The sequence below is a fragment of the Saccopteryx leptura genome, chromosome 2 (assembly GCF_036850995.1).
Source record: "Saccopteryx leptura isolate mSacLep1 chromosome 2, mSacLep1_pri_phased_curated, whole genome shotgun sequence".
Taxonomy (NCBI): domain Eukaryota; kingdom Metazoa; phylum Chordata; class Mammalia; order Chiroptera; family Emballonuridae; genus Saccopteryx; species Saccopteryx leptura.
In genome coordinates, this window is record NC_089504.1 from 63775876 (window position 1) to 63799287 (window position 23412).

At 39.1% G+C, this 23412-nt stretch overlaps 1 protein-coding gene across 3 annotated transcripts in view; it reads right to left on the reverse strand.

Annotated features, from left to right (window-relative positions):
* Window positions 1-23412, reverse strand: part of GLIS3 (GLIS family zinc finger 3) — a 521995-nt gene that overhangs the window by 441639 nt on the left and 56944 nt on the right. The gene's annotated exons all lie outside the window — the stretch shown is intronic.

The following is a 23412-nucleotide window of genomic DNA, read 5'->3' on the forward strand; positions in this document are numbered from 1 at the left end:
GTTTATTTTCTTTTAGCAAGAGAGAAAGAGAGAGAGAGAGATGGACAGACAGGGAAAGACAGGAAGGGAGAGAGATAAGAAACATCAACTCGGCCCTGGGCAATTGGCTCAGTGGTAGAGCATTGGCCCAGCGTGTGGATGTCCTGGGTTCAATTCTTGGTCAGGGCACACAGAAGTAACCATTTGCTTCTCCACCCCTCTCCCTCCCTTTTCTCTCTGTCTCTGTCTCTTCTCCTCCTGCAGCTATGGCTCAATTGGTTTGAGCACATAGGCCCCAGGAGCTGAGGATGGCTCTGTGGAGCCTCGTCTTAGGTGCTAAAAATAGCTCAGTTGCCAGCATGGCCCCAGACAGGGGTTGCCTGGTGGATTCCAGTCAGGGTGCATGTGGTAATCTGTCTATCTCCCCTCCTCTCACTTGGAAAAGTAGGAAACAAAAAAGAAGAAGCATCAATTCAGTTGTGACACCTTAGTTGGTCACTGATTGCTTATTCCTATGTGATTGGGGGGGGGGGCTCCAGCCGAACCAGTGACCCCTTGCTCAAACGAGAAACCTTGGGCTTTAAGCCACTGACCACAGGATCATAGCTACGATCCTACGCTCAAGCTGGCAACCCCACACTCAAGCTGGTGAACCTGTGCTCAAGTTGGATGAGCCTATGCTAAAGCCAGATGAACCCGAGCTTAAGCTGGCGACCTCTGGGTTTTAAACCTGGGTATTCAGCATCCCAGGCCAACACTCTGTCCACTGTGCCACCACCTGGTCGGCAAAACAGTTTATTATTATTTATTCATTATTATGTTATTTTTCATATGAACAACTGTAAATCTACTTTTGCCTCACCCTGTATTTCTGTTGGACAGCACTGCTCTAGATAAGCCACGCATACATACATAAAAATCCTGATTTCTAAGTCTACCGATGAAACTTTATTGTATCCCAGACAAACTACCATCATTAACCCTGCAACCACTTGGTCCACATTAGAGATTCATGACCTAGGGTCTTTAAGACCTACTGGCTTCAAGGCTTTCCATCTCAAAGAATCCTCTCTTAAGAAATGATCTTAAAAAGACTGATACCTTAATCCATTTTTAGTAGCAAGGTCACTTAATAACCAGGGGGAGCTTAGCATACTGATATGAGGGTTAGATCCTGTTTAACCTGTAACAGTACAGAGCACAGAAGGAAGAAGGAAGTAATCAGGAAGGATCAGTCAAAAGTGATCGAGGTAAAAGGGTATCAAACAATCAGCTCTCCCTTTCCCTGCTGTCAGGTGATCTCAGAAGACAGACCCTCACATCCTTTCAAATTATAACTGTGAGACGGACTTTAGCACCTTGATCTCATCAGATATCTTTATTTTGGTTTTCAAAAGCTATGGCATGGTGTATGTATTTGTGTGCATTTTTGTGTATATATTATATGTATACACTATGTTTTAGACACATATTTGTGTTCATATTCATGTACACACACATCTACTTAGTAACACAGATATACACATACAGTATTAACACCCTTCACAGCTGAGTTGAAATTGTGGATGGGAAATCTATGTTTTATAATTTGTCTTCCTTTCTACTTAGTAAATATAAAATAAAAAATACATGAAATGATTGTTCTATCACTTTGGGATCATTCGGCCTAGACATTGGAAGAAAGATTTAAGGGTTATTACAGAGGGCCAGAACATCAGAGTGGATCACAAAAAGAAATCATAAATGCCTCCCTGGCAGTTTTCTTAAAACAGGGTAGCCCTTCATCTGTCTGGGACAGATTAGGTATAGTCCACATTGAAGATAGAAGACTAAATGACTAAGTTTTTAACTAACATGATTTTATTTACATTAGGAAGTAAACCAAAATCCTCACCAAAGCCACCTGATATGATGTTTCCTGCATGAGGTGGAATTTAGAAAAGGATTTTGAATAGAGGATGTTGGTCTATTATTTTTTATCCCAAAGAAGTAGATTTCTTTCCTTTGCTGAGCACCTATCCATTCCCTGCTTACTCTCTATCTCTGTCATACACACACACACAGACACACAGACACACACACACACACACACACACACACACACATTGACTCACATGCAATTAGAGCTCTCCCTCTTAAATACCACCTATCTTTACAGTCCCAACTACCTTTCTAAAGCTGTCTGGATCTCCTCAATCCACCCATACTCTGAACTTGTTTAGTGGTACATGCTGTTGTCTCTCTAATCAACTCACCGGAGTGGCTGATGTCCTTCATTCCCTCTGTGAAAGATACTGACTGTGGCCCATGGCACAGTGAATGCTCTTGGCTAGGAAGCACTTTCTAATATGCCAGTGATACACCAATTGAGTTGGATATTTACCAAGAGTCATTGTGTTTGTTCCCAAACCCATTTATGACAGACATGTTTATGACAGTTGTATGCTGTTATATTTACATAACTTAATTAAAGGTTACATAAAATGAGTAGAAAAAAGAAGGCAGTTTTTTTTTTTAATCAAAACTACATTAGGCCTGACCAGGTGGTGGCGCAGTGGATAGAGTGTCAGACTGAGATGTGGAGGACCCAGGTTCACAACCCCAAGGTCACCAGCTTGAGCACAAGCTCATCTGGTTTGAGCAAAGCTCACCAGCTTGGACCCAAGGTCGCTGGCTCAAGCAGGGGGTTACTCAGTCTGCTGAAAGCCCATGGTCAGGGCACATGTGAGAAAGCAATCAATGAACAACTAAGGTGTCACAACAAAAAACTAACAATTGATGCTTCTCATCTCTCTCCTTTCCTGTCTGTCTGTCCCTATCTATCCCTCTCTTTGGCTCTCTCTCTGTCTCTGAAAAAAAAAAAACAACTACATTAGGCCCTGGCCAGTAGCTTTCACCTGGCACATGGACATCCCAGGTTTGATTCCTGGTCAGGGCACAGTGCAGAGGCAACCATCTGCTCCTCTCTTTCTCCCTCACCCATGTCTCCCCCTCTTCCCTCTTGCAGCCAGTGGAGTGTCTCGATTAGTTCAAGTGTGGGCCCTGGGTGCTGAGGATAGCTGGATTGGTCCCAGTGCATCAGCCTCAGGCACTAAAAATAGCTTGATTCATATAAACATCGGCCCAAGACAGGGGTTGCCAGGTGGATTCCAGTTGGGGTGTATACAGGAGTCTCTCTCACAATCTCCCTCATCTCATTAAAAATAATAATAATAAATAAATAAATAAAAACTATATCAGACAGGGTTCAAAAAAAAAGGTGAACTCCCTTTTTTTTTTTTTTCCAAAGTGAGAAGCAGGGAGAAGGCAGATAGACTCCTGCATGCACCCAACTGGGATCCATCAAGCATGCCCACCAGGGGACAATGCTCAGCCCCTCTGGGGCGTTGCTCTGCTGCAATTAGAGCCATTCTAGCTCCTGAGGCGGAGGCCATGGAGCCATCCTCAGTATCCGGGCCAACTTTGCTCCAATGGAGCCTTGGATGTGGGAGAGGAAGAGAGATATACATAGAGGAAAAGGGGAGGCGAAAGGGTGGAGAAGCAGATGGGTGCTTCTCCTGTGTGCCCAGCCGGTAATTGAACCCGGGACCACCACATGCCGGGCCAACGCTCTACTGCTGAGCCAACCAGCCAGGGCTAAGATGAACCCCTTTTTAAAATACTTGCTAAATTGGGTGGGGGGTAGATATCTATAAAAGATCTTAAGGAGAATGTTAAAATCTAAAATGATTCTACACTCAAGATTGCTTCACAAATGTTTTTAAGTTCTCAATCCACATTAAAGAAGTCAATAATTTTAAATTATAGAAGAGTTATATAAGACAGTTGATTAAAGTAGACTCCAAGAAGACCCTTAAAGAAAAGACGTTGGTCCTACAGCAAAAGACTGGTAAATAAATACGCATTTAGATGTTGCAAAGTTGTTGTAACATGTTTAAGGTATGCAGCTTTATAATTTCCCACTTTAACCAATTTTTGTTTAAATATTTAAACAATTACCAGTCAAGTTGATTCTAGTTAATAGGGATTCTACTGCTTAGTAGGTATGTGACCTCAGACCCCATGAAGAATGTCACTTCACTCAGAGAAGAAATCATTATGGCCCACAGTCCTTATCATTCCATACAGGACTATGTATTATACAAAAGCAAGAAGTCACATTTGTTTAAGGGATCAGAAGACCTGAATTCTGGTCTTAGTTCACAAGTTTCCAGCTTCTGACCTTGAGCAATTTTTAGGTTCTAGATCAGGGATCGGGAACCGAGGGCTCACAAGGCAGATGTGGCTCTTTTGACGGCTGCATCTGGCTCACAAACAAATCTTTAATTAAAAAAATAATAACATTAAAAATGTAAAACACTCTCATGTATTACAATCCATTCATTTCCTACTGCTCATGTTCATGGTTGTGGGTGGCTAGAGCCAATCACAACTGTCCTCTGGGACAACACCAAATTTTTATTGGATAATGCGTAATGTACACGGGTCATTGTATGGCTCTCACAGGATTACATTTTAAAATATGTTGCGTTCATGGCTCTCTCAGCCAAAAAGCTTCCCGACCCCTGTTCTAGATATATAACACAAGAATCATAACATCAGCCCTACTAACTTCATAGCATTTTTACAGAAAACAAGACAACAATATTATAAAGGCACTCTGAAAGTGCAAGGAGCTGTATATATTATACATGTAAGGATGCTGAGCATTTTTTCCTAAAGAAATGAATACATGGACAAATAAGGAAGGAAAAAAAGGATCAACACTCTCGGACACTGATGATGTGGAGAAAGTGTTGTTTTGGAAGCTGATAGTGCACAAATAAAACCCAAATGGATTGTTATTCTTTCCCAAATGGATGGTCATTTTCTGCCAAAGTGGTCTTTCTAAAACGTGATTCCTATCATGTCATTTCTTTCTTAAACATCTTTCAGTAATTTATCTCTGCCAACACAGTAAAAAGACTGCATTAAAGAACATAGTATAGCTATAGCTCAGGGGTCGGGAACCTTTTTGGCTGAGAAGCCATGAACGCCACATATTTTAAAATGTAATTCCATGAGAGCCATACAATATGTTTAACACTAGATACAAGTAAATGTGTGCATTTTATGTAAGACCAACACTTTTAAAGTACAATAAGTCTCTGAATTCTTTTTAGTAACGTTGCTATGCTGTTGCTAACCAATGATGAATAAAGTACTTCTTACCATTAATGCGACTTCTGGTGCTGCATGGTTTTGCTGATGGCTTTGTAGTCTGGTTGATATGTGGTGAGGTTAAGCTTCATGCAGGTGTTGAGACTTCCATCCGTAAAACGTGATTGTAGGTTGGTCTTAACGTTCTTTAGATGTGAGAAAGACTGCTCACATGCATACGTAGAGCCAAACATTGTCAGTACAGCAATACTCACATGCTGCAGTGTGTAGTATGTGACAGGAAGCACGTTCCAAGTTTTGACAATCAGCTGGTCTGCGGGTTGAAGTTTTTCCATTTCTCCCCACTTGTGTTTGCTCACCAACTCTGCTTGCTGTCATGCAAGTCTTTCCAATCTTCATTCAGTGACTTGAACTTATTCACCCACATATCTGAGGCCTTCAGGTCAGCAGCTTGTAGCTCAAATTCTCTGACAGAGACACCGGGAATGTTACTCAGGTTGGCGCTATCCACTGCACACTTGTGTGGATGGGTGATGAACTTAAAAAGACGATTGCGCTCATGAAATTCTCCAAAGCGCGCTTTGAATGACTGCAGGAGATTAGATGTGAAGCCCGCTAGCTGCTGGAGATCAAGATGTTGAGCAGGGTCACTTGCTGTGCATGCATCTTTAAACTCTCCCAGTTTTTCAAAGTATAGTAAACGACCTGTTTCAATGTTGGCGATGAAGAGTTCTAGCTTGTTTTCAAATGCAAACACTGCTTGTTGAAGGGATAAGAATGTATTTCCAACACCTTGCATTTTCACATTGAGCTGGTTCAGATGTTCAGTCATGTCCACGAGATAGTAGAACTTCAGGAGCCACTCAGTGTTAGCTAACTCAGGATACTCGACATTTTTCATTTCAAGAAAAGTTCGGATTTCACTCAAACAAGCCATGAAACAGCTGAGCACTTCCCTCTTGACAACCAACACACATTGCTGGGCAGAAGCAGACCAGGATAATTATTCCCACTTCATCCAGCAGTGTTTTAAACTGGCGATCATTTAAAGCTCGGGCAACAATAAAGTTGACCACCCGAATGACCAGCAACATCACCTCACCAAGCTGCTCCCCACACCTCTAAGCACAAAGCGCCTCCTGATATAGGATGCAGTGAAAAGTTAGGATGGGTTTCTTTTCATGTTCACAAAGAAGTGCTACGAATCCTCTGTTTTTCCCCACCATGCACGGAGCATCATCAGTACACACCAAAATAAGTTTACTCATCGGTAGATTTTTTTCTTTAGCAAACTCAATGAAAGACTTGAATAAATTCTCCCCTCTTGTTGTGTCTTTCATAGGCAAAACAGCAAGACTTTCCTCACATATTGTGTCACCGACAGCATACCTTGTAATCAACGCTGAACTGGGATAAATGGCTTATGTCTGTTGACTCATTCAAAGTGAGAGAAAAGAATGGTGCTGCATTTATGTTTTTCACTTGTGTTGCCTCAATGGGTTGTAATACATGAGAATGTTTTATATTTTTAACGTTATTATTTTTTTTATTAAAGATTTGTCTGCGAGCCAGATACAGCCATCAAAAGAGCCACATCTGGTTCACGAGCCATAAGTTCCCAGCCCCTGCTATAGCTCCTCAGTCTGTCTCTCTCGTCATAAGATCACAACCATCATGACTGCAAGCTCTCCCTGAACACTTCCACATCCCCAGGCTTTGCCCTGATGTTACCCTGACCTGGAAGGGACTTCTTATACAAATCCATCTCTGGATTGAGAAACTCAAAAATTCTTTGCCTTTTCCATTCCTCTAGTTCCTCTGGTCTCCTACAATACTTTATATTTTTATTAAATAGCTAGTTTTGCCTTATGTTATATATAGTTAAGTGTCCCTTGCTTATTAAATAACTTTAGGATGAAACCTTCCTTTTCATCTCTAAGTCACCACAGAGTATGTCAAACTTCCCTGTACCAATCAAAATAGAATTTCAACTGATTATCAAAATAGTTAAAGTTCATAGGTTTTGTTCACTCTCATATCTCTTATTCCTTATTCTGGCATTTAATTTTTGTTTTCCTCTTTGAATTAGCCAACTACATAAAGAACAATCAGGTAAAAGTAATTCTTGGCTGTGTTTCAACCTCCCCTATCTGCTAGTAAAGGAAACAACCCATGGAAGTAGGATCAGTTTCATTTATGAGTTTAAGAAGCACTAAACCCTCTTAAAATACATCTTTTATTTTAAATGATCAATAATGCTTTTGGTGATCAGCACCTAAAGTGCTTTGGCACACACAAACCAATGTATGTAAAGTCAGTCACTACCTATAGAAATAGGCCACATTGTATTCACAAGATATGCAAAGAGGAAGAGAGTATTTCAAGATCTTGTTTAAGGTAAAATACTCTACAAATCCATAGGGGATCCTGTATGACTATAATTTACATGCATTCTCTCTAAGTGCCACTTTTGCTTGTTTCATGATTTCTAATGATTCACAGTATCACTTAAGACTTGAGTACTTGCTGAAGAAGCCATAGCCACCACTGTAATAATGATTTTTCAAACTGAGACTATACTTCAAGATCCTCACTAACTGCAGCTGACAGGAAAAGTGCCACTGTAAAAGGTCTCATCCTTTTCTTCCTGTCATTTTCTAAAACAAAACTGCATGGAGTCCATTGTAGAACCTATCTGGAGCTCCTAAACAGGCTCTTCAAGTTCTGTTACTTTTAATTCCTGACATAACTGTAAATTATATTTCGTTTGTTTTAATGAATATTGCCCAATGAGATAGTCTAGGTCATTTTCCTTAGGGTTTTTCACATCCTTTATGCAAACATTGACACCAGAGGAAGTAAAAACAGCTTTACCTTAAATAAACCAGCTCACATTTAATTTGGTTTTAAGAATAAGATACAACATTTGTGAGAGGTGGTTAAATTCTCTAGTCAATATGTCTTGTCACTCATCGGAATTTTTAAGACACTCTGGGTTTTAGAAAACACCCAGTCAGTGCTCCTTGCCTTGGTCTTCATCCAGATCCAGTGTGTATCAAAATGCCATTGAGATAGCTTCTCTAGCTGCCATCTGTAAGTGCCTCCAGTCTCCCACAAAGTTTAAATCTCACAACTGCCTGGATTCTCTCAATAGCTCTTTTCCCCTCTGCCAACAGTATCTTCAGACAAAATCAGCTATTTTAAGGAGACATCTCCTGGCCCTGGCTGGTTAGCTCAGTGGCAGAGTGTTGGCCTGGCGTGCAGGAGTCCCGGGTTCGATTCCCGGCCAGGGCACACAGGAGAAGCGCCCATCTGCTTCTCCACCCCTACCCCTCTCCTTCCTCTCTGTCTCTCTCTTCCCCTCCTGCAGCCAAGGCTCCATTGGAGCAAAAGTTTGCCCGGGCACTGAGGATGGCTCTGTGGCCTCTGCCTCAAGCGCTAGAATGGCTCTGATTGCAGCAGAGCAATGCCCCAAGATGGGCAGAGCATCACCCCCTGGTGGGCATGCCGGGTGGATCCCGGTTGGGCACATGCGGGAGTCTGTCTGACTGCCTCCCCATTTCCAACTTCAGAAAAATGCAAAAAAAAAAAAAGGAGACATCTTCTTAAAGCTCAAACAATGAAAAAAAAGACAAACTCAGAAAAGGATAATAATTGCATGGTGAAAAAAAGTAGAGGAGTGACGTCAGAGAAATGGCACTGTAAGGAGTGATACCAATAAATCTCCCCAAAAATTCAACAAGATCTTCAACCAGAGACAGAAAAATCTATCCTTGGAGCCTCCAGAAGTTCCACACTAAACGTGAAGGTATGATAGAGAGAAAAATTGACTAAATATATAATCAACCCCGAAGGAACTAAGGAGGAAGAAACACTCCGCCTTCCTCACTAACCTAAATAAGGGCTGCTTTCACTGGGAATTGAGAGTATAGGAACTAAGGCGGTCATAGGGTGTGAATAGAACCAGACTGCGGCACAAACGTCCGAACCAGGCTGGGGCACGGACATCCAAGCCAAGGAAAAACAGTGCTTGTGGCAATCCAGTCAACACAAGCTGAAGCTCGTGCCAAATCCAGACAAAGAAAGGCACTTGGGACAGCCATCCGCCCCTATCTCCTAGCTGGCGCATGCAGATAGTGGGCGAGAGATTCCTCCTAGAGCCCCGGGAGTGGGCGCCCATGTTCCTGGACAGAGGGGCAGAGTCAGAGGCCTTTCTGTGGGCCAAAATCAGAGTCTTGAGGTTGCCTCTGTGCCCCGAAAAGAAGCACACGGGGGTGAATAGGAGTGAAATTCCCTACACTCAAACTTTTCCGTGCGGGCGGGGAGCCTCAACGGGAGTGAGAGGCGGCTGGCCAGATTTCCTGGTCAGCGAGCGCAGATAGTGGGCGAGAGATTCCCCCAGGAGTGGGTGCCCATGTTACCGGACAGAGGGGCAGAGTCAGAGGTCTTTGTGTGGGCTGAAGCCCCGCCTGATTATGCTAGGGGCTTTGACTGATTGAGCCTTACCCAGAGCCCTATGCTGAGTGGGAATAGAGTAGGGATTTGCCAGCTCTTTGAGCCTCTTACTCTCCAGGCAGAGGCAGCAGCAACCCCATAGCTGGATCATCAGGCTACTAATTCAGGAAGGAAAGACTAGGAGAGAGGCTCCGGGAACACGGACTCTCTCATTGGTGGAGCCTGCAAATGCTAATGAGCTTCAACTGCCAACGAGACTAAAGCTCAATATATGACATCACCATAGAGACTTATCAACTGCAAACCTCTACCTAAGCATGCCACAGGGGCAGAACCCAGGGTACAGGGTCACTGACCAGGAAGAGGGAGAGAAAAGAAAAAGCAAGAAGATAACCTCTCAAAATCAAGAATAATCCACAGATTTTATAACCTATCCCATTTTATTATATTTGTTCATTTTTTTCTGTTATCTTCTTGTCTTGATTATTTTCTTCCTCTTCCAATTTGGTCATATAATTCTCTGCCGGTCTTACGCTCTCCTCTCCTTGAACTACACTACCCATAAGTGTTACATCTCCTATTATCTTTTCTTTCTTCTTCCTTTCTCTCTATGAGGGTTGCACTCCAAAACCCTTAACTCTCTCTCCTTTTATTCTTTTTTCTCTTTTTGTGTTTTCCTCTTTCTTTTTTTTCTTTTTCTCCCTCTATATTAGTTTCTTCTTTTCTCCTTTACTTTTCCTCTCATTCAATCCTCAATCACGAACAAATTATTTTATCTGGGACTCAAATTTTTCTTTGTGGCATGTTAGGGTTTTTTTACTTAGCTTTTTAAACACATTAGCAGTGTGCCCAACCCTGGCTCTCCATTTTATCTAGTTCTTGCTCCACTAAATACAATAGTAATTTTTTAATTTTTTCCCCTTTATCCTGTTTCCCTCTTATTCCTCTCATCATATCTCTTAGTCAACCATCACCTAAAAGCAAATCATTTTATTCTTGACCCAAGTTTTTTCCTTTTTTGCATTTTGTGGGTCCATACCCCCTTTTTTGCCCCTTTATCACTTCTCCCCAACTCAGGCCCTCCATTATAGGTAGTTTTTGTTCTATTTAGCACAATATAATTCACAGTTCACCACAAGATTTTCTCAAGAAGGAGGGGAGAGGAGAGGGAAAAAAGGGGAAGAATAATAATTTTTCTTTATTCTTTTTTATTTTTTTATTTTTATTTTTTTAACTTTTTATTCTTTAATAATTCTCATTAAAACTATCAACAAAACCACCCTCAGATGTCATTAAGGAAAAGGAAATCAAATACCATGGATACAAAAGACAGAGAGGTAGCACAGATAGATGAGGAACAATCTATGGAGAAAAAATTAATATATTGGAAACCTTGGAGCTAAATGACAGAGAATTTAAAATACAAATCCTAAAAATACTCAGAGATATACAAGAAAATACAGAAAGGCAATTTAGGGAGCTCGGAAAACAACTCAATGAACACAAAGAATATATTACCAAGAAAATTGAAACTATAAAAACAAATCAAACAGAGATGAAAAACTCAATTCACGAGCTGAAAAATGATGTAACAAGCTTAGCTAATAGAACAGGACAGATAGAAGGTAGGATTAGTGAAATAGAAGACAAGCAACTTGAGCCACAACAGAGAGAAGAAGAAAGAGACTCAAAAATTAAAAAAAAAAAAAAATGAGAAAGCCCTACAGGAATTGTCTGACTCCATCAAAAAGAATAACATAAGAATAATGGGTATATCAGAGGGAGAAGAGAGAGAAAATGGAATGGAGAACATATTCAAGCAAATAATAGATGAGAACTTCCCAAGCCTTTGGAAAGAACTAAAGCCTCAAATTCAAGAAGCAAACAGAACTCCGAGTTTTCTTAACCCCAACAAACTTACTCCAAGGCACATCATAATGAAATTGGCACAAACCAACAACAAAGAAAAAATTCTCAAGGCAGCCAGGGAAAAGAAGAATAAAACATATAAAGGAAGGCCCATTAAATTATCATCAGATTTCTCAACAGAAACTCTACAAGCTAGAAGAGAGTGGACTCCAATATTTAAAGTCCTAAAAGAGAGGAACTTTCAGCCATGAATACTATACTCATCAAAGTTATCCTTCAAATATGAAGGAGAAATAAAAACATTCACAGATACAGAAAAGATGAGGGAATTTATCATCAGAAACCCCCCACTCCAGGAATTACTAAAGGGGGTTTTCCAACCAGATAAAAAGAACAAAACAAAACAAAACCACAAGTAAAAGCTCCACCAAGAACACAATAAAACCAAATTTAAACTGTGACAACAACAAAAAAAGGGGAGGGGGGAGAGGATGGAGATTAACAGTAGCAAAGGACAATGGAGTGCAAAAGTACTCACAAGATAGTGCAATACAATGAACAGGGTAGGAACCCTTTTCATTACTTAATGGTAACTACCATTGAAAAAACCACCACAGAAGCACATGATTTAAAAAAGATAACAACAGAGGAAAGATGTATGGAATACAACCAAACAAAAACAAAAGATAGAAAAACGAAAGAGAAGAATCAAACAAGACACAAAACTAACAGAAAGCAATGTATAAAATGGCAATAGGGAACTCACAAATGTCAATAATTAAACTAAATATAAATGGATTAAACTCATCAATAAAAAGGCACAGAGTAGCAGAATGGATTAAAAAAGAAAATCCAACTGTATGCTGCCTACAAGAAACTCATCTAAGCAACAAGAATAAAAAAAATTTAAAGCGAAAGGCTGGAAAACAATACTCCAAGCAAATAACATAAAAAAAAAAGCAGGTGTAGCAATACTCATATCTGATAATGCTGACTACATGACAGCAAAAGTATTCAAAGACAAAAATGGTCATTTCATAATGATTAAGGGGACACTGAATCAAAGACATAACAATTCTTAATATATATGCACCAAACCAAGGAGCACCAAAATATATAAGACAGCTAATTATTGACCTTAAAACAAAAACTGAAAAAAATACAATCATACTTGGAGACCTCAATACACCACTGACGGCTCTAGATCGGTCATCCAAACAGAGAATCAATAAAGATATATTGGCCTTAAACAAAACACTAGAGCACCTGGATATGATAGACATCTACAGGACATTTCATCCCAAAGTGACAGAGTATACATTTTTCTCCAGTGTACATGGATCATTCTCAAGAATTGACCATATGGGCCCTGGCTGGTTGGCTCAGCGGTGGAGCGTCGGCCTGGCGTGCGGGGGACCCGGGTTCGATTCCCGGCCAGGGCACATAGGAGAAGCACCCATTTGCTTCTCCACCCCCCCTTCCTCTCTGTCTCTCTCTTTCCCTCCCGCAGCCAAGGCTCCATTGGAGCAAAGATGGCCCGGGTGCTGGGGATGGATCCTTGGCCTCTGCCCCAGGCACTAGAGTGGCTCTGGTCACAGCAGAGCGATGCCCCAGAGGGGCAGAGCATCGCCCCCTGGTGGGCAGAGCGTCGCCCCTGGTGGGCATGCCGGGTAGATCCCGGTTGGGCGCATGCGGGAGTCTGTCTGACTGTCTCTCCCCGTTTCAAGCTTCAGAAAAATACAAACAAACAAACAAAAAAAGAATTGACCATATGTTGGGCCACAAAAACAACATCAGCAAATTCAGAAAAATCAAAGTTGTACCAAGCATATTTTCTGATCATAAAGCCTTGAAACTAAAATTCAATTGCAAAAAAGAGGAACAAAACCCCACAAAAATGTGGAAACTAAACAACATACTTTTAAAAAATAAATGGATCAAAGAAGAAATAAGCACAGAGATCAAAAGACATATACAGGCAAATGAAAATGACAATACTACATATCAAAATCTATGGGATGCAGCAAAAGCAGTGATAAGAGAAAAGTTCATATCACTTCAGGCATATATGAACAAACAAGAGAGAGCCCAAGTGAACCACTTAACTTCACACCTTAAGGAACTAGAAAACGAAGAACAAAGATAACCCAAAACCAGCTGAAGAAAGGAGATAATAAAAATCAGAGCAGAAAAAAATGAAATAGAGAACAGAAAAACTATAGAAAAAAATTAATAGAAGGAGCTGATTCTTTGAAAAGATCGACAAAATTCACAAACCGTTGGCAAGACTTACCAAGGAAAAAAGAGAAAGAACTCATATAAACAAAATCCAAAATGAAAGAGGAGAAATCACCACGGACATCATAGATATACAAAGAATTATTGTAGAATACTATGAAAAACTTTATGCCACTAAATTCAACAATCTAGAAGAAATTGATAAATTCCTAGAACAATACAACCTTCCTAGACTGAGTCAAGAAGAAGCAGAAAACCTAAACAGACCAATTAGTAGGGAAGAAATAGAAAAAACTATTAAAAACCTCCCAAAAAATAAAAGTCCAGGCCCAGACAGTTATACTAGTGAATTCTATCAAATATTCAAAGAAGACTTGGTTCCTATTCTACTCAAAGTCTTCCAAAAAAATTGAAGAAGAAGCAATACTTCCAAACACATTTTATGAGGCCAACATAACCCTCATACCAAAACCGGGCAAGGACAGCACAAAAAAGAAAACTACAGACCAATATCTCTAATGAATACAGATGCTAAAATACTAAACAAATACTAGCAAATCAAATACAACAACATATTAAAAAAATAATACATCATGATCAAGTGGGATTCATCCCAGAATCTCAAGGATGGTTCAACATACATAAAAAGGTTAACATAATACACCATATCAACAAAACAAAGAACAAAAACCACATGATCTTATCAATAGATGCAGAAAAGGCATTTGATAAAATACAACACAATTTTATGTTTAAGACTCTCAACAAAATGGGTATAGAAGGAAAATATCTCAACATGATAAAGGCCATATATGATAAACCATCAGCTAACATCATATTAAATGGCACAAAACTGAAGGCTTTCCCCCTTAAATCAGGAACAAGACAGAGTTGTCCACTCTCTCCACTCTTATTTAATGTGGTACTAGAGGTTCTAGCCAGAGCAATCAGACAAGACAAAGAAATAAAAGGCATCCATATCAGAAAAGAAGAAGTAAAGGTGTCACTTTTTGTAAATGATATGATCCTATACATCGAAAACCCCAAAGAATCTACAAAAAGACTACTAGAAACAATAAGCCAATACTGTAAGGTCACAGGACACAAAATTAACATATAAAAGTCCATAGCCTTTCTATATGCCAACAATGAAACATTTGAGAATGAACTAAAAAAATAATCCCCTTCATGATTGCAAAAAAATAAAATAAAATACCTAGGAATAAACATAACAAAGAATGTAAAGGACTTACATAATGAAAACTACAAACCATTGTAAAGGGAAATTGAAAAAGATACAATGAGATGGAAGAATATGCCTTGCTCTAGGATAGGAAAAATAAATATAATCAAGATGGACATATTACCCAAAGCAATATACAAATTTAATGCAATCCCCATCAAAATTCCAATGACATTTTTTAAAGAAATGGAACAAAAAATCATCAGACTTATATGGAACTATAAAAATCCCCGAATAGCCAAAGCAATCCTAAAGAAAAAGAACAAAGCTGGGGGCATTACAATACCTCACTTCAAACTATATTATAGAGCCACGACAATCAAAACAGCATGGTATTGGCAGAAAAATAGACATTCATACCAGTGGAACAGAATAGAAAGTCCAGAAATAAAACCACATATATATGGTCAAATACTTTTTGATAAAGGGGCCAACAACACACAATGGAGAAAAGAAAGCCTCTTCAACAAATGGTGCTGGGAAAACTGGAAAGCCACATGCAAAAAAATGAAACTCGACTACAGTTTGTCCCCTTGTACTAAAATTAACTCAAAATGGATCAAAGACCTAAATATAAGACCTGAAACAATAAAGTACATAGAAGAAGACATAGGTTCTAAACTGATTGACCTTAGTTTTAAAGAGCATTTTATGAATTTGACTCCAAAGGCAAGGGAAGTGATAGCAAAAATAAATGAACAGGGCTACATCAAACTAAGAAGTTTTTGCTCAGCAAGAGAAACTGATAACAAAATAGACAGCCAACTAAATAGGAAATTATATTTTCAAACAACAGCTCAGATAAGGGCCTAATATCCAAAATATACAAAGAACTCATAAAACTCAACAACAAACAAACAATCCAATAAAAAAATGGGAAAAGGACATGAACAGACACTTCTCTCAGGAAGAAATACAAATGGCCAACAGATATATGAAAAGATGCTCATCTTCATTAGTTATTAGAGAAATGCAAATCAAAACTGCAATGAGATACCACCTCACACCTGTTAGATTAGCTATTATTAACAAGACAGGTAATAGCAAGTGTTAGAGAGGCTGTGGAGAAAAAGGAACCCTCATACACTGTTGGTGGGAATGTAAAGCAGTACAACGATTATGGAGGAAAGTATGGTGGTTCCTCAAAAAACTAAAAATAGAACTACCTTATGACCCAGCAATCCCTCTACTGGGTATATACCCAAAAACTCAGAAACATTGATACGTATAGACACAAGCAGCCCCATGTTCACTGCAGCATTGTTCATAGTGGCCAAGACATGGAAATAACCAAAAAGCCCTTCAATAGAAGACTGGATAAAGAAGATGTGGCACATATACACTATGGAATACTACTCAGCCATAAGAAATGATGACATCGGATCATTTACAAACAAAATGGTGGGATCTTGATTACATTATACGAAGTGAAATAAGTAAATCAGAAAAAAACAAGAACTGCATTATTCCATACGTAGATGGGACATAAAAACGAGACTAAGAGACATTGATAAGAGTGCGGTGGTTATGGGGGCCGGGGAGGGAGAGGAAAAGGGGGAGGGGGAGGGCACAAAGAAGACTAGATAGAAGATGACGGAGGACAATCTTACTTTCGGTGATGGGTATGCAACATAATTGATTGACAAGATAACCTGGGCCCTGGCCGGTTGGCTCAGCGGTAGAGCGTCGGCCTAGCGTGCGGAGGACCCGGGTTCGATTCCCGGCCAGGGCACACAGGAGAAGCGCCCATTTGCTTCTCCACCCCTCCGCCGCACTTTCCTCTCTGTCTCTCTCTTCCCCTCCCGCAGCCAAGGCTCCACTGGAGCAAAGATGGCCCGGGCGCTGGGGATGGCTCTGTGGCCTCTGCCTCAGGCGCTAGAGTGGCTCTGGTCGCAACATGGCGACGCCCAGGATGGGCAGATTATCACCCCCTGGTGGGCAGAGCGTAGCCCCTGGTGGGCGTGCCGGGTGGATCCCGGTCGGGCGCATGCGGGAGTCTGTCTGACTGTCTCTCCCCGTTTCCAGCTTCAGAAAAATTAAAAAAAAAAAAAAAAAAAAAAAAAAAAGATAACTTGGACATCTTTTCTTTGAACATATGTACCCTGATTTATTGATGTCACCCTAGGAAAATTAATAAAAAAAAAAAAGAAAAAAAAGTAGAGGAGTAAAGGGAAATATTATTTACATGATAAAAGTATAAATCTAAGTATAAAATATGTAATTTTATACTATGTAAGGATAGATTTTAAATATAAATACTCATAATCATCCTCATCAAATCAAATTTGCATATGTATTCTAGCATTAACAGCATTATTTGGGGAGATTTAGGCAATTCAATAAGATATGAAATCAAATATTTAAATATTAAAAGAAGTAACAGCTATCACTAGCTATAGAATATGATAGTATACTGAAAAAAATCCATATTATGAACTGAAAAATTAATTAATAAGAGAGTTCAAGTGACTGGGTAACAAGGCAAATTTACAAAAATCAATTATTCATTTCAACAAACATGTACTTAATATTTACTGCATGTCAGGTAATGTGCTAGGTACATTCCATAGGTTCAAGGCACAGGTAATAACCTCTACCAATAAAAACCATTCAGAAGATATGTGGAAACAAAGATCCCATTCACAATTGCAACAAGAACAAAATAAAAAGTAACTTTAACAAAAAACATGTTGGATCCATCTAAAGAAAATAATAAACCACTTTGAAAAATATAGAAAATTTTTTTAAAGACTGAATAGAGAAACATGCCATGTTACTGAGAAGATCAGCAATTCTAAAGCAATTCAAATGAAACTGGGCAGTATACTCCTCTTTGAAAAGTTCAGCTGAAACAGTTGGAAGAGCAAAAACATTTTTGGAATAAAAAGATAAGTAATTTTCCCAATCCTTCAATAAAAAGATCCTCAGGGTAAAATAATAATGGGACTGTCCAAAGATACAAAGAAGTCAGTGGAATCAATTAGTGGTCCCAGATAGAGACACTCTTATATAAAAGAACATCATAGGTCAGTGAAAACAAGACAGACAATATTCAATTATAGTTTTGAGGAGCACTGACCATGTTGAAAAAAATCTTTTTAGCTCTTTATATCATACCATTTAGTAAATGTAAATTAATGAACTATGCTTTAAAACATTAAGAGTAGAATGTCAATTTATATAAGCTAAGAAAATATAGGGGTCATGGCCAGTTTGCTCAGTGGTAGAGGGTCAGCCTGGCATATGGATGTTCTGGGTTCAATTCCTGGCTAAGGCACACAGGAGAAGTGCCCATCTGCTTCTCCACCCCTCCCCCTCTCACTTCTCTCTCTCTTCTACTCCCCTCCTGCAGCCATAGTTCAATTGGAGCAAGTTGGCCTCAGGCGCTGAGACTGGCTTCATGGCCTCTGTCTCAGGCGCTAAAACATGGCTCCAGTTGCAATGAAGCAAGGGCCCCAGATAGGCAAAGCATCGCCCCCTACAGGGCTTGCTAGGTTGAGCCTGGCCAGGGCATATGCAGGAATCTGTCTCTGACAACCTCTCGTCTCACTAAAAAAAAATTTTAAATATATATGTATATATACAGGTAAATATTTATCTGGTCAACTTTAGTAATATAGAAATGTTAATTAATAATAAAGATATCCAACTTTTCACCTATTGGATTATGAGAGATTAAAAATTATGATATTCGATGCTGGTAAAATAAGGTGAGTATCTCAAAGAATACTTTGGAAATATAAATTGGTATCATGTTTCTGTATGATAATTTGAAAGCATACATTAAGGCAGTCCCTCTGATTCAGCAATTCCACTCTTAAGAAATTTACCCTTAGACTATCATTAGAGAAGTGGTAAAAGATCTCTAACAAAAGTCACACAAAATAAAATATATAGTAACCAATATTAGAAATAACTTAAGGACTGTTCATTAATAGATCAATGAGAAATTACATAATGAACTATGACTTTTTAAAAATTACACATCTGATTTGAAGATTTTTAATTAAATAAAATTTTCCATATTAATACTATACAAAAAATATGCAACTCAAAATTATACCATAGGTTATGGTATGAAGAGCTGTTTGTGGGAAGATCAAAAATGTCCAGATTATCAGAGTAATAGAGGCGTGAAAGATACTCCTGATCTCTCCCGCTTGAAATTTCAACAAATTGGACAACTATAACACAGTAAAGGAACTCAAGCTGGGATTGCAAGCATGCCTGAAAAATCCATGCACCAAATAGATTAAAGTTGTTATTCTGTTAGGGTTCTTAACAATATCATTTTCAAATGGCATCAAGAAAGAAGAAATCAAATAGTATGGCTACACAAAACAAAGTGTAGTTCAGAAAGTAAATAAAAAATCTTCAGAAAAAAATCTCAATCACATGAAGACCTTGCAGTTAAATAAATGACAGAGAATTCAAAACTGAAGTTCTGAAAATATGCAAGATGCAAGAAAACACCAATAGACAACTTAAGCTCAGAAAACAAATTAGTGAACAAAATGATTACCTCACCAAGAAGATTGAAACTTTAAAAACAGAGATGAAAAACCCATTATATGAACTGAAGACTGAGGTAGCAAGGTTAGCTAATAGAACAAGCCAGATAGAGAACAGAATCAGTGACATCAAAGACAGGCAACTAGAGATATTACAGAGAGAAGAGAAGACAGACTCACGAATTTAAAAAATCGAGAGAGCTCTACAAGAATTGTCTGACTCCATCTTGTACTACTCCAGATAGAGTAGTATAAGAATAATGTGTATATCAGAAGAAGAAGAGAGAGAAGGAAATGGGGAGCCTATTCAAACAAATAATTGATGAGAATTTCCCAAACCTATAGAAAGAGTTAGAGCCTCGAATCCAAGAAACAAACAGAATGCTACATTACCTCAACTCAAACAGACTTACTCCAAGGCACATCATAATAAAATTGTCAAAAATCAATGAAAAGTAAAAAATCCTCAAGGCAGCTAGGGAAAAGAAAAACAACATATAAAGAAAGTCCATTAGCTAATCATCAGACTTCTCAGCAGAAACTCTACAATCCAGAAGAGAGTGGAACCAAACATTCAAAGGACTAAAAGAGAGAAATTACCAGCCAAGAATACTATATCCATCAAAGTTATCCTTCAAATATGAAGAAATAAAAACGTTTCCAGACATACAGAAGCTGAGGAAATTTATCATCAGAAAATCCCCACTGCAGGAAATATTCCAGGGGTTATTTGACCAGATACAAAGAACAAAACAAATCAAAACTACAAGTAAAAGCTCCAACATGATCACAGTAAAAACAAGGATAATCTGTGACAACAATAACATAAAAGGGGAGAGGAAAAAAAGTGCAGTAGCAAAGGAGGATGGAATGCAGAAGCACTCATAAGACAAAGGACTGTTGTATATGTGAACATTTTCCTCTTAATAACCTAATGGTAACCACCCACAAAAAAAGCCACTACTGAAACACACAGCTTAAAAAAAGAAGAAACAGGGGAAAGAAGTATGGAACACCACCAAACAAAAAGAACCGACAGAAACAAAAAAAAGAAGAACCAAACAAGACACAGAGCTACCAGAAAACAAAACAAAATGGCTATAAGAAATCTTCAAGCGTCAATAATTACCCTAAATGTAAATGAACTGAACTCACCAATAAAGAGGCACAGAGTAGCAGATCAGATAAAAAAGCACAACCCAACCATATACTGCCTTCAAGAGACACATCTAAGCTGCAAGGACAAAAGTAGATTCAAAGTGAAATGCTGGAAAACGATTCTCCAAGCAAATAATATCCAAAGAAAAAATGGGTGTAGCCAGATTCATATCTGACAACGCTGATTTCAAGACAACAAAGGTAAGCAGAGACAGGACCAGATGGCTACACTAGTGAATTCTACCAAACATTCAAAGATTTGGTACCTATCTTACTCAAAGTCTTCCAAAATATAGAAGAAAAAGCAATAGTTCCTAATATATTTTATGAGGCCAACATAATTCTCATACCAAAACCTGGCAAGGCCCTGGCCGGTTGGCTCAGTGGTAGAGCATCAGCCTGGCGTGCAAGGGGTCCCGGGTTCGATTCCCAGCCAGGGCACACAGGAGAAGCGCCCATCTGCTTCTCCACCCCTCCCCCTCTCCTTCCTCTCTGTCTCTCTCTTCCCCTCCCGCAGCCAAGGCTCCATTGGAGCAAAGATGGCCCGGGCGCTGGGGATGGCTCCTTGGCCTCTGCGCCAGGCACTAGAGTAGCTCTGGTCGTGACAGAGCGACCCCCCGGAGAGGCAGAGCATCGCCCCCTGGTGGGCAGAGCGTCACCCCTAGTGGGTGTGCCAGGTGGATCCCAGTCGGGCGCATGCAGGAGTCTGTCTGACTGTCTCTCCCCATTTCCAGCTTCGGAAAAAGAAAAAAAGAAGAATCAAAAAAAAAACAAAACAAAAAACCTGGCAAGGACAACACACACATACACACAAAAAGAAAACTATAGACCAGTATCTCTAATAAATACAGACATAAAAATCCTCAACAAAATTCTGTCAAACAGAATACAACAACACACTAAAATATAATACATCACAATCAAGTGGGATTCATTCCAGGAGCCATAGGAAAGTTCAACATTTGAAAATCCATCAACGTATACCATATCAACAAAACAAAGAACAGAAATCATGATCCTATCAATAGATGCAGAAAAGGCATTCAGTTAAGATACAACATCCTTTTATGTTTAAAACACTCGATAAAAGTAGAATAGTAGGAAAGTACCTCAACATAATAAAAGCCATATATGAAAACTATCAGCTAATATCATATTACATGGTGAAAAAATTAAGACTTTTCCTCTAAAATCAGAAACAAGACACCGCTGCCCACTCTCTTGACTCCTATTCAACATAGTTCTGGAAGTTTTAACCTGAGTAATTAGGCAAGAGAAAGAAATAAAAGGCATCCATATCTGGAAAGAAGAAGTAAAGGTATCACTTTTTGAAGATGACATAATCTTTTCTATAGAAAAAAAAACAAAAACTCCACCAAAAAACTATTAGAAACAACAAACCAATACAGTAAAGTCACAGGATACAAAATCAATACAATAGTCCACTGCTTCCCTATATGCCAATGATAAAACAATTCATTTTACAATTGCAATAACAGAAACAAAATACCTAAGAATAACCTTAACAAAGTGTGAAGGACCTATATTCTGAAAACTACAAAACATTACTGAAGGAAATTGAAAAAGACACAATAAAATGGAAAAATGTTCCATGTTCATGGATTGGAAGAATCAACATAGTTTAAATGGCCATATTACCCAAAGCAATATACAAATTGAATGCAATCCCCATCAAAATCCCAATGTCACTTTTTAAAGAAAAAAAAAATTACCAGGTTTGTATGGAACCGTAAAAAAAAAAAAATCTCAAATAGCCAAAGCAATTCTAAGGATGCATACTACCTGACTTCAAATTATACTATAGAGCCAGGATCATCAAAGCAGCATGGTATTGGCAGAAAAACAGATATACAGACCAATGAAACAGAATCAAGAGCCCAGAAATAAAACCACATATCTATGGAAAAATAACCTTCAACAAAGGAGCCAAAAAGACACAATGGAGAAAAGAAAGTCTCTTCAATAAATGGTACTGGGAAAACTGAAAAGCCACATGCAAAAGAATGAAACTTGACTACAGTTTGTCCCGCTGCACAAAAATTAATTCAAAATGGATCAAAGACATAAATACAGTGTGTCTGTAAAGTTATGGTACACTTTTGACAGGTCACAGGAAAGCAACAAAAGACGATAGAAATGTGAAATCTGCACCAAAGAAAAGGAAAACTCTCCCAGTTTCATACCTATTCAGTGTAGTTCGATGTGGGCTCATGCACAGATTTTTTTAGGGCTCCTTAGGTAGCTATCCCATATAGCCTCTACAGACTTGTCACTGACTGATGGCCTACCAGAACGGGGTTTCTCCACCAAACTGCCTGTTTCCTTAACAGCTTATCCCACCGAGTAATGTTATTCCTATGTGGTGGCGCTTCGTTATAAACGTGCTGATATTCACGTTGCACTTTGGTCATGGATTTGAATTTAGTGAGCCACAGAACACACTGAACTTTCCTCTGTACTGTCCACATCTCGACTAGCATGGCCGTGGGCTGCTCCGCTGTATACACGGTGTTACGTCATCATCTGCACATGCATGCACATGCTGCCACATCATCCTACAGAAACTAGGAGGATTTTCCTTTTATTTGGTGCAGATTTCACATTTCTATCGTCTTTTGTTGCTTTCCTGTGACTGGTCAAAAGTGCACCATGACTTTATGGACACACTGTATAAGATCTGAAATAATAAATTACATAGATGAAAACACAGGTACTAAGCTCATGGACCTTGGTCATAGAGAACAATTTATAAATTTGACCCTAAAGACAACGGAAGTA